Source organism: Protobothrops mucrosquamatus, unplaced genomic scaffold (genome assembly GCF_001527695.2).
Source record: "Protobothrops mucrosquamatus isolate PMUCROS unplaced genomic scaffold, P.Mucros_1.0 scaffold231, whole genome shotgun sequence".
Taxonomy (NCBI): Eukaryota; Metazoa; Chordata; class Lepidosauria; order Squamata; family Viperidae; genus Protobothrops; species Protobothrops mucrosquamatus.
The window spans coordinates 909,554-923,074 of NW_015386582.1; positions in this window are offsets into that span (position 1 = coordinate 909,554).

Genomic DNA, 13,521 nt, shown 5'->3' on the forward strand with positions numbered 1-13,521 from the left:
GAAAAATAGATTTTATTATTATTGTTCCCTACCATCTTTGTCACATATATTATCCTTCAGGGTTTTTAAAAACATAATGTTTTTGTAGCAGAATAGATCTGCTATGAATTAAACAATTAAGATTATGATGTGCCTTGCATGTCTCTACGTATAAAAACAGAGAGCATTTCTCGTGAATAGTATTGCATTTTATATATACTGAGAAGGGGGAAAAGGGGATGATATGGGCTCAAAAACAGGGAGGAGATCTATACACTACATTAGATAATTTAGAGGCAGTGACAAGGAAGCACACATGAAATATTCCCACACTGTTCTATTGGGTACATATAAAATTTTGAGATCATGTCATGTGTGATTTCATAGAATGATTACTATTGTAGGATATAGATATTCATAACATGGCTACAATATGGATATGGCCAGGCATAAAATGCCTATTTACTAGATAATATTTCCTGTCATTTCCTCTAGCCCACACAGATCGTTTCATATTCTATTTTACTCTAGACCAGGGGTGTCAAACTGCCGGCCTGCGGGCCAGATGCGTCACGTGGAAGCCGCACCCACCCCAGCTCTGGCAAGGGGAAAAAGTCGCGATACGTCGCGACACATCACATGATGCAGCGAGTTTGACACCCCTGCTCTAGACTTATTTCCTGGTTCAAGGAGAACATTTTCAGAAAATCTGTAATCTATCATTACTATTTATGAAATACTCTTATGAAGTTGTGTGGGATCCAGTGGCCTTCTTGGAAATAAAGATGTTATAGACCAGGGGTGTCAAACTGCCAGCCTGCGGGCCGGATGCGTCACGCAGAAGCCGCAGCCACCCCAGCTCCGGCAAGGGGAAAAAAGTCCCGATATGTCGTGACATATCACGTGACGCGGTGAGTTTGACGCCCCTATTATAGCTCATTGACTTACAGCAGGCCAACTTCCATATATTTGTTGTAATTAAGACTAGGTGGAAGTATCCTGTTAGCCCCACCATGTAGACCAGGACAGGAGAGATAAAACTACTTTTCTTGAGATTGGCTATAATTACAGAATCTTACAAGTCTCGTTGTGCTGTACCTCCTCCCCACTATTGTACTCCTGTGAATTAGTGAAGTGTCTGCTTCAGCCACTTCCAAATATTTTTGTTGTTGTTATGGACTTAAGGTTTCACTACTGCTTTGATAACAGAGCTTGCTTATCTTTGTCAAAATCATATTCCTTACTCTCTACATACCGCATTAATCCTGATGGGACCATTTTGGTGACCTTATTATATGTTGCATAATACTACAGAATATATACAAGTATTCCTGCCCAGAGCAAGCATGCCACAAACAAGAGATGCATTTAGAAAATTGTCTGAATCCTTTCATTTTATAAAAGTAAGGGAGAAAACATAGGAATTGGACAATAATTTTCTTTAATATTTTATTGTGGGTTTTTAGGTAATATATAGTGAGATTCTAATGAAATTGTATATTAATCTATCAGCAGTTCCCTGTGCAAAATACTTAAGCATCCTCCTTTTTTAAAAGTTTTACTGCTTTCATCAGAGATGCATTCACTTTGTACTTTGTCACCATTATTTATATATTTTGCAGCTGTTAAGCCTTCTAAAAAATAAATGGCAACAGCAGGGAAAGCCTTGATATGGTGGTGACTGAGATCAATGTTAAGCTTGATTTATCGAAAAAGTTGAGCCAAATTCCAAGATGAAATGAAAGAAAGCATTAAATCTTTGACATTCAACACTCAGCTGAGGCCGTGTATGTCATTAGTTCTCGCTGAAGAAAGGCTCGATTCTGAAGCACTCAAAATATTTATGTTGTAAATAATAGGAAGATGAAAATAAATAAAACATACAACTGGACTTATATTCTTTGACCAGTCTGTGACTGGATGTGTTCCTGAGCTGGCTCTGAGAGAGAAGAATTTAGTTGAGAAATTTGAGGGATTCAAAGCAGAACTACAAATTTTGATGGATCACTTAATTGCAGACACTTAGTGCAATGTTTCTCAACCTTGATTTAAAATGTGTGGACTTCAACTCTTAGAATTCCCCAGCCAGCAAAAAAGGACATTATGGAATAAAGGCGAGGAAACATTTCTCAGTGAAATAGAATTCATGCCTAAAATAAGCTCAGCAAGTTTGTGCAATCTCCTTCCCTTAAAAAAGTATTCACATGGGCATTGGCTTCAAATCTCATGTTCTCCCTAACGGTCTTGTGCTGCTTTGAAAATATTCTTGCTGCTTTTCATGGTGAAGGGAAAAAAACCCCAAGAGGCTGCTCTGCAGCTGCCAGAGCAGCCAGGAAAAATGGATGTAGGAAATAAAGTACTGTGGCTACAAGGAGAAGAGAACCTTGAGGAGCAGTGGGAATTCCCACCAATGGGAAGCTGGCCCTTGAGTAATGGGAGGGGGGAAATTTCCATCATGGGAAGCTGGCCTGTCTGCAACTTGAGGCAACGTTTTTAGAACAACTGCTAGTTTGACTTGTACTGTGATGCCTTATGCAAGCCCTACAGCAGCATAAGGAGAGGTAGTGAGCTGATCAGAACAATCCATGCACACAGAAGCACCTCAAGATGCTTTAGCCTGAGAAGCCTTGAGTCTCCAGCTGATGGTCTCCAGTGCCTATCAGCCACAATTAGCATTGCTAGTCGTTGGGAATTATTTATCTTTCTAGTGCTTCTTAGAACGAAGCGGCTAGGAAGTTAAGAACTGGTAGAATCATTTGACATGATAAAGCTTTATCTAGTGAGTTAGGGCCTGACGTAACAGGATTTAATATTGACTTCTGCCAGTTCACTGTCCAGAAAATCTAGGTTCATCCAGAAAATCCATTTTTGAGCATTACAAGTTTTATAGGTGAGAAAATGTGATCTTACTTTCTGAGGATGCTATGACAGTGAAAAATCTAACTAAATAATGCTTTCCCTTCTGGTTTGTCTCCCAGCCTCAGTAATTCTGGGTACTTGCCTACAGTCTTTGGAGCTTCTGGTGAATGCTAAGTCAGAGAACAGGAAGGGGTTATCTCCTGTCAAATTCTAAAAGAGCTTGCTTATTTGTATTACTGCAGACCTGAAGAGGAGGGGTGGAAGTCAACTGTTCACAGATGAGTCCACCAAGGAGTCATTCAGTATTTGAGCTGAGGCTTATAAGATTCACTAATTATTTTCCTGTAGAGAAACACTAGACTGCTTGAACAGATGTCTGGGTGAGAGTTCAGAAGATGAAACCTAATCTGGACAAGGCAAGATTAGAGGTTACTGGGGATGTAAAGTAGCTAGCTGACAATTATATTTAGTGTTAGATGAGGCTGCTTTTCCAAACAGGTCGAAATGAGCACTTTGGGAACTCTAGCTAAGTGGGGAACTTAAGGTGTCTTCTACGCCTGGGGATAATTTGTATGAGCTGAAGGTACTATGCCAGTTGTGACACTTTCTGAAAGAAATGAATCTTAGCTTGACAGTTCCATGTATTAGTGACACTTAGAATCATAGAATCATAGGACTGGAAGGACTCTTGGAGGTCTTCTACTCCAAACCTCTGCCCACGGCAGGAGACCTTATATCATGCCATACAAATGGTTGTCCAATCCTTTCTTGAAAACCTCCAGTGATGGTGTACACACAACTCTGGGAAGCAAGCTGTTTAACTAGCTAATTGTTCTCACTGTCGGGAAGTTTCTCTTTAGTTGCATGTTGGATCTCTTTTTAGCGAGCTTCCACCCACTGCTTTTTGGGCTATCCTCTGGAACTTTGGAGACTAGGTTGACCTCCACCTCTCTGTGACAGCCCCTCATGTACTAGAAGACAGCTATCATGTCACCTCTAGTTCTTCTCTTGGTTAAACTAGACATACCCTTAACAGTTCCCTTAATAGTTTCTCATATGATGTATCCTCTAGACCCCTTCTCATCTTAGTTGCTCTTGTCTGCACTCTTTCTAGGGTCTCAACATCGTTGTTGTATCACGATGACCAGAACTGGGCGGAGTATTCCAAGTGTGGCCTCACTAGTACATATCAAGCAGTACTTTCACTTCTCCTGATCTTGATGCTATCCCTCTGTTGATGCAGCCTAGAACTGCATTGGCGTTTTTGGCAGCTACAGCACACTGCTGGCACATACTTAAGTACTGATCCACTAGGACACCTAAATCCTTCTCACAGTTACTGATATAGAATAGCCAGGTATTGTCTATTCTATACTTGTGCATTTGATATTTCCTGCTTAAATGCAGAACCTTTTCTCACCACTGAACTGCATCTTGTTGGATAAGGCCCAATGTTCCAGTCTGTCAAGATCTTTCTGACAATTGCTATCTTCCAAAGTATTAGCAATTCATCCCAGCTTGGTATCATCTGCAAATTTGATGAGCTCTCCCTCTATACCCTCATTCAGATCATTTATGATGTCGAAGAGCACTAAAACCAAACAGATCCTTGAGGTACCACACAGCATGCTTTCCTCCATGTAGATGTAGTTGCATTGAAGACTACATGCTGAGGGCAGTTGATCAGCCAACTGTGAGTTCATCTGATGGTAGTACTGTCTATCCCACCTTGTTCTATCCTACCAAGAAGTAGATTGTGGTCTACTGTGTGAAATGCTTTACTGAGGTCTAAGTATGCTATATCTACAGCATTTCCCTTATCCACTAATTTAGTGACTTTATCAAAGAAGACAATAAGTTTGTCTGGCATGATTTGTTTTGAATAAACCTATGCTGGCTTCTGGTAATGGCTTTATTCAATTCTAGATGCTCACAAATCTGCTGCTTGATTATCTTTTCCAGGATTTTCCCAGGTATTGATGTCAAGCTGATTGTACTTTCCTGGATCTACTTTTCCCCCCTTTTTTGAAGATTGGAACCACATCAGCTCTTTTTCCAGTTCTCTGAGTAGTTCCTCTGTGCTCCAGGAACTGTGAAAAAGTTTGCTCTGTGGTTCCAGGATCACATCTTCCAGCTTCTTCAGAATCCTGGGATGTAAACCATATGGTCCTGACGATTTGAACTCGTCTAGGTGTTTTCTTATAATTTCTTGCATATTTTGATCTGCATTCCTGTTCAGCCTCCCACAGTGCTGCTTTTGGTAGATTGGACTATTTTTTCCTTTGCATGAAGACAGATGTAAAAAAAGGAATTTAGCAGTTTTACTTTCTCCCTGCTGCCTGTCACCTTCTTGCCATCTGTTTCTGGAACTGCCTTCGTATATTGAAAGCATGCAGGTTATGACCATTCAGCTGTTCTGGGAGTTGAATGGTTAACAGTGCATTTGTCAGTATGTTTCTGAGACCAGTTTTAGGTCTGAATATAACCATTAAAGCCTTAAATGGCTTGGCCTCAAATTACTTGAAAGCCTGCCTCCATGCATATCAACTCATCATACTCTCAGTACATCCACAGGGCCTTTAAAAGAGTGGTCCTGGCCTTTGCAATGAGTTTCCATTAGGGGGTCCTCAGGCCTTTTAACTGCATATATTCAAGATAGTGCTGAAAATAATTTATTTTGCTGGCTTTCACTTTTGAGGCCTGGTGATTTAATCTGTAATCAGTGGTATTTGATTATGTTTGTGCAGTAAATGTGTATCTTGTATGCCATCACGGAAGGGCTTTGCCCCATCACAATAGCGTTAAATGTTTTTAAATAGTTCAACAGTAGCTGGGGGACTAAAGTTCTCTGCTTCAGTTTAGACGCACACTTTTCTACATCTTCTCTTTGGGGCTTCTTTTGCCTGACAAATAACAAATATGTCTCACAAAACTGGCAACAGTGATTGACTAAACATCTTCAATTCACGATCCATCCATGCAAGTAAGCAGAACTAAGCTGTAACCAAAGTATCTTTAATAGGTATGACTAAACATGTTAAAGTAGGAGTATGATAATGAAGGGGTTTGTAAGTAGTTGCATTTTATTATGCTAAGTGGCTGCCCATAAAGCACTAAGCAGTAAAGATTAAAAGATTCTGAGTTGTAGTTGCTTTATAGTCATTAGAGTGGTGCTGAACCCATACAGAATGTTTGCATTTATAAAGGAGCTTACTAAGGAAGACGTCTATGGAGATTCTCAGTCATCCAGGTCATGGTTGTCCCAAAGGTGGTTTTTCAAGAGGCAACTGGACTTTCTTGTTTTTCTTTGAAGATGTTTCACTTCTCATCTAAGAAGCTTCTTCAGCCCCACCATCCAGTCAGAGCTGAAGAAGCTTCTTGCAAAACATCTTCAAAGAAAAACAAAGTAAGTCCAGTTGCCTCTTGAAAAAGTACTTTTGTGACTACTAAGGAAGACGTTGCCTAGCCTTATCCTGGACAGTATGCAAAAACATGGTGTGTTCCTCTCTACCACTTTCAGCCTGAAGATGCAACTTGAACACTGGTGCTGGGGTGAATCAAATATCTGACATATCCCACTAAGGCTCCATCCTATAAAATTGTGGGTTTGTCACCGATACGCTCTATTTAGCTGTGTGAATGTGTGTGCTTACAGGTAGTCCTTAATTTACGACCATTCACTTTGCAACCTTCAAAGTCGCTGAAAAAAGTGACTTATGACCAATCGTTCCATGACGTCATAGGGCTCCATGATCACATGTTCAAAATCCTGGTGCTTGGCAACTGGCATGTATTTACAACTGTAGCAGTATCACATGATCACCCTCCCTAAGCGCTGAATGGAAAGGAAGAGGTCATGTATGCTGCAGCAGGGCAGAACTAAAACATATAGAACAGTTTATGGGAAATGCTACAGCAGAATGATGTTACTATAGTGTTCTCATGTGCACTGGAATTTTTAATTTATGCGTAACTGCTGCTATCGAGACCCAGCATATAGTATTTAAATTAGTTTGCACAATACTTGTCAGTATTAGATCTGTTTTATGATCACATAGCAACAATATTTGCTGAAAGCCTTAGCTGAAGTTCTGCACTTCCAAATCTTGTGACTTATACGTCTCTGTGTTGTGATATCCATTGTCAATGTTTATACACTGGATAATGTACAAAGCATTAGTGTCCTTGTTCTTCAGCCTCCAATTAGCCTGGCTGTTACTTTTATATCACAAATTAATAAATATGATAAAGTCTAATGTGACCACTCACTAATTCTATGTCAGCTTAAAGCCCTGGTTTTTTTTTTCACTCTTGAAAGCAGTTTTTGCATACATGTTGGTATGTGCATATTGTTGTAATGGGGGAGCTGCTTTTAATGAACAATCCAGCAGATCTCAGAGGCTGGTCAATGCAACAGAAATGAACAGTTGCAATTATGTGTGCCATTACTGATTTCTTACTAAGAAACCTCTAGTTACTGAAGAGGTCCCTAGAACACAGTTCATGCCTGTATTATGTTAAGGATGTATTGGCCATAAAACAAATCAAGTTAGCTTTAGGCCTATCTGCAGAAAGATACTTTATCTTAAAAATGTGTGCAAGGAAGTTGCAGTGCAGTTCTTTTGTCACAGACTGCTGGACCTATCCTGTTAATTGGCCAGAAATTGAGCTTAGCTAGGCTCCTTAGGGAAATCTGAATGAAGCATGATCTCAACAACAGATGTCTTATTATCCACAAACCACTCTCTTGGCATGATGTGCTAACCACCTGCCTCAAAAAATTCTGATTGCTTGTAGTGTAGAGATCCTTCTAACTTTGTCAGATGGTTCCAAGGGAAATGAGGGCATTGCTTTTAAGACAATCAGTATTTATCACATTTTAGCAGTTTATTTTGTTTTCAGGTCTGTTGTCATGACAGCAAAGTACAGTTTTGTTTCTTTATGATCATGTTTGTGTATCTTTTGTGAACTACCCCCACCTCTTGGTTCTGTGTTCTTATACCACTGATACTGAACCTGCATAGATTTAGTTCTTGTTACCTTTCAATTTTGTATTCCTTATCCTGATTCTTGTTCAGAAATAAAGTTTGTTTCTGCATATTTTTAAATCTTGTGAGTCATAAAACAATTGTTTATTGATGTTGTCATTAATAATTAAGACTTCTTCTCCCCAAATAAAGAGTAGAGTGTTTGGGTACATTGTTACAGCAGACTTCCAGGAATGGCCTGTTCGGGGACAATACGTATCTGTAATATTGAAACCATCAATTCTACAATGATTATTCTGTACTGCTAAAACTGCAATGAGTTGTTTTTAAGCAGAAACATGCTCTTAACAATATTCCAAGACAGAATTATTTCCAGTAAAGAGCTGGTATATATCCTGTTAGCTTTCTAGCATGCTGTAAATGGCAATACTTAAGCACTGAGAATGGCAGTTATACTCGGAATTACTACATTTGATGCATTACTGTATCAACTGAAATATACTGAGAACTGAAATATACTGACAATTGAGATTTGTCCGCTTATGACCCTTCCATTATTATATCCAAGAGGTTTGCCTAGTTCTTCACACTATTTTCATAAAACCTTGCCCCCATCCAGACCTTTTTTTCAAGTGACCAACACTTATTTTTAAAAAAATCTTAAAATTAGGTCTTAAACAAGTTAATGAAATTAAAACAAAAGCCTAAATATGATCTAAATTTTCCACATTCATTTAAAGTGACACGGTTCCTGTAACATCACAGTGTGGGAAGTCAGCCCCCCCAGAGTAGGAAATATTAAAAGGGCAGAAAAATATATTTCCTCCGAGGATCTTAAAGAGGCAGGAAAGCATGCCCAGTTTTTCTTAATAGCCCCAAGTCTCTCTTCCCCAAGCAGAAACCAGCTCTATAGAGATGCAGATGTAAATCCAGGGAGCTAGGAGATTAAGAAGACAAAGACCTAAAATCTACATACCCCATCCAAACTCTAAGAGTCATCAGCCCCAGTCCCAGGGAAGCAGGATATGACCTTTGGTCATAATAGGATTAACCCATCACAATCAGAATACCAGAAAAGTACACTGACTCAGGTCAAAGTTCATGCCACAGGAACAGGAAACAACTCCAAACAAAAGGCTCCAGAGGGTATAAAGACCCACTCCCCACATGTGCTCAACCCTTTTTTCCTCTTTCCAGCCAGAACCATCTTTCTGTCTGGCTCTCCTTTTCAATAAACTGCAACCTTCTTTCTAAAGCAGTCGCCATGTTGTTTATCTCCGGCTTGGACTGAACCAAGATGAAGACTTTTCTTTCAACAACAGGCTCCTGCTCATTATAATGTTTTATGTCTTGTGTACAAACTAGTAACATGCATGCAATGCTACTTTAGAACAGTAGTAGATCTCATCTGTAGTGTATGAGCTAAACTAAATGTTACTTAAGAAGAGATTAGAGACTACTTTCAGAAAAGCTCAACAGGCGAGAAATTTTGCTGGTAGTTAGGTTAAAAAAGCAATCTGAAAAGTCTCTGAACTAATTAAAAAAATTTTTTTTTCAAATATATAATCCATCAAATGAAACCAATTATGTATACAACGAGTATGCAAGATAAAATAAACACAGCATTTGTTAGTGGAAATAGAAATACTGGTGAGAAATACCTTGAGGGGGAAAATAAAACCTAATGAACTGTCTTGAGAAGAGGCAAAGTGATATATATACATATGAACGTGCCTCTAAGTGCTACTTTAAACTCTAAAGTGGGTCCTTATTACACAAAGACAAACAGTTGCTTCAACTCAAGCTTTCAATGACAAGGTGGACAGTCCAAGTAATTTTCATGGCAACAAAGAAAGAGATTTGCCTAGGCCTGTCTGCAGGGGGGCATCAAGGGAGGACAAATTAATAAAAGCTTTTTTATGTCGTGACACAAACTCCTCCCCTTTTATATTTATGTTGTGATATGTGCATCTACAAAAGGGGTTACAGTGTGTTGCTGCTTTTATCATGTTGATGAAAGCCGCCACTCCTGCAGATCTCTCTTATTTGGATCCTTAAGAACACAGTCCTGTATGCATTTACTCAGAAGTTATCTGGAGTACAACCGGGTTTATTCACAAGTAGTAAGTACAGGTAATCCCCGAGTTATGAACGTTTCCTTAGCGAGTGTTCAAAGTTACGCAATAAGCGCCCCCTAGTGTTTATGAACAAGTCCCAAAATTACGAATGTTGCAGCACCACGGCAGTCATTCATCCTTACGAATGACTGCAGAGGCACTGCAACATTCACTCTGCCTATTCCCTCCCCCTTACTGGGTCTCAATAGGCACTAGGCCTGTGCATACTCACCTTGCAAAGATGTAGAGAGCCTTCATTTCTTGATCTATTTCACTGCTTCAGGCCTTCAGTGCGTTCACAGGGAATAGAGGCCTAAAGTACCACAAGATCACTCGAGATTTCACACTATTGATCTTGCATGATCTTACAGTACTTTACACCTTTGTTCTCTGCAAACGGAGGCCTGGACGAGATCTGCGGCAAAAGGCTTTGCAAATGGAGGGAAGGCCTGAAACATTAAAGCCTTCCGTCCGTTTGCAAAGCCTTTTGCCATCTTTTCAAAAAGCCTTTGGTACCGAGAATGGAGCTCTGGATTCACACGTGTCACTCTGGCCTCTGTTTTCAGCGGCAAAGGCTTTGAGGAAAGGCCTTTGCCACTGAAAACGGAGGCCGGGAGTGACACACGGAGACTGAAAGCATCTCAACACTGTAATCTCATGGCTGAAGTCACGCTGCCTCAAAGTGTCCACTCAGCTTGCAAACACTTTGGTGCCAAAACTGGAAGCGTCTCAGTGCCGTGATCTTGTGGGGCAGAGAGGCTGGAGAGGAGACAGCTCAATAGATCTTTGCAAGGTAAGTGAACCCGGCGTGGCAGGATGGGGGGAAAGCAATTGTGGTGAGAATGAGGTACCTCAGTGGGCCGGGGGAGGCCTTGGATGGTCTGAAGCAGGTAGCCTGTTCCATCACTAGCCCCCCCCCCATGGCTTTCCCCACTCTGAGATATTTCAATGTGCGCTTAACGACCTGGGCATCCGATTAGCGAATGCATGGGCGAAAGCAGGGAGTGATGGCCTTCAAGGTATGTCATAGACTCTACGAATCCTCAAGTTATGAATGAAATGAGCAGGCTCCATTACATTCGTAACTCGAGGACTACCTATACAAGACTGCAGAGTCTCTTTGACTCTCAAGTATTAGTACAAAACATCAGTATAAAAACATTTTGCAAAAAGAAGTTCTACCTAAGGCTGAAAGCATACGCCACAGAGAGCAGAGGGAATGGAGTTAGGATTTTCAACCAATTTGGCAGGCGGTTATTTTTATTAAAGTAAGTTTACCTGACTTTTTTTCCTTAAAACTAAGAAAAGTTCCTTGTCTCTTATGATAATCTGCATTTTGATGCAGTCTTGAAATTGTATGTGGCTCATAAGCTATTTATTTCTTCTCTAAGATGAACATTTATATACCTATATACTTATCAAGGGCTTGTAAAGAACATCAGGACCCTCCAATTATATAACTAGGTGAAAAACATGGTACCTGAAGTAGTTATGTAATAAGGTTCAACCTTACCTCTTGCAGCTTGAGACTACATGCAAATAATTACAGATCTGGAATTCTAACCTAAAATTTTTCAAATCAACCAGCAGAAGAGCACAAAAATCAACAAAAGCAGTGGTTCTCAACCTGTGGGTTGGGACCCCATTTGGGCTCGATCGACCATTTCACGGGGGTCGCCAAGCAAGGCTGTCCGCCATTTTTTTTGTCCGCCATTTTTTCCCCTTTTTCGGCGGATGCCTTATCTCCCTTGGGCTGGGCCAGCTGGTGGTCAGCCTGCTCCGTCTCTGCCGCTTGCCAGCTACGCCTCGGCCGGCGCAGGGGGCAGAACCACGCATGTGCGGCGCTCCCAGGCAGGGAAAGTCCTCGACTTACGACCGGTTGGGTAGTCCTCGACTTACAACCGGTTTAGTCCTCGACTTACGACCGGTTTAGTCCTCGACTTACGACCGGTTGGTGTCACGGCATTAAAAAGGTTGAGAACCACTGAGCTAAAGAATCTTAGTAAGAAATATAATGAATACTTTTTCCAACTGAAAAACTTAAAAGACTCTTATAATTACTCAGAAATGTATCTGCAGAGACTAATTTTCTTTCTTTCTGCTCCTGTAAGAGAAAGAATCTGAAAATTAGGCATTATTATATTGTAGTGAGCTCCTGAGCGAGGGTCAGTGTTCATCTTTCCTAGCATCTTTGTTGAGCAACACATTCTAAGTGTAACGTGCAACATCCACCAGAGGGCGTTACCGAAGCCTCACACAAAGGTGCTTCAGTTCACTCTTTTTCCAGACTCAACCGACTAAATTTACAACTTTTCTGAAATTAGAAAAAATTATTTATTTTTCTTTCAAATTTAAGAAAATATTTTAAATACTGAAAGCTCCCAAGGCATTTTGTCCAATACAATGTTGCACACAGCCTGCACATAGCTGTAATAAATTTTCTGTATATTGAGAATGAGAGTTATTTACAGACCAGCCTTACTCTGAATCACATGTTTTTCTAACAATCTGTTAACATGCTTTTTAAAAACTGAGCAGCAACTGTCAGGCCCACTTCTAGTTCCCAACAACATGACTTCCATTAAAAAAAAAAAAAAAAGCACCTGTCATTTTCTATCAGTTTTGGCAGTCCTTATTTGCAACTCTAGTTGTCACCAAAGACAGCAAAAAACGTCCCAAAGTAGTGAATCAATGTATAAAAAGCCTCTTGAAGAACCTGACAATAAAATTCAATGTTCTCAGAGCAGAGAATGAAATTAATTTTTAATCTTAAGAGTTTTCAAGAGGCTTTGTTAACATGGAAACATATTAAATTGCTAGGAAAATCTTTATGGAAAAATTTCTGTGTAGTCAGGGGACGCCAGCTGAATTAATTCCATTACCAAACAGACAAGAGGGACATGCCAATCAACAAGCATTTACCTGCGGAAACAGGATCATCAGAAGCAATAGCTCACCAGCTCTCAAAAAGTTAAAATCACTCCACCAACCATCACTCTGGTTTGAGTACAATAATAAACAGTATAGAGATCTCTTGCTGCCTGCAGCACAAAGCAAGTATTTGTGTGTGTGCGTGTGTGTGTTTGTGTGTGTAGCCCACATGAAGACTCCGTTCAGATTTTTGTTGTGCTCCGCGACACGCTCTGCTAACTGATGGTGTGTGAGCATACTTTCAAACCAGAGAACGAATAGACCAGTGTTTCTCAACCTTGACAATTTTAAGGCACGTGGACTTCAACTCCCAGAATTCCACAGCCAGCATTGCTGGCTGTGGAATTCTGGGAGTTGAAGTCCACGTGCCTTAAAATTGTCAAGGTTGAGAAACACTGGAATAGACAAAGCTGCCCCTTGGATGACAGGAGGCCCTTTTAAGATGGTGCAGTAGCCAGACTATAGGCAGACATAAAATGGCAGTGAAGCTTAGACTAAGATTACAGAATTCTAGAGTAAACCAAATCATTATTTCCTCTTTGAAAAAAGGGAGAAAAGAACAAGGACATCTCAAAAATAGGGAAGGGCGGGGGGAGGGTGGGGAAGATCCTTTTTTTTTTCTTTTCGTTCGCTGATGCAAACTTCAG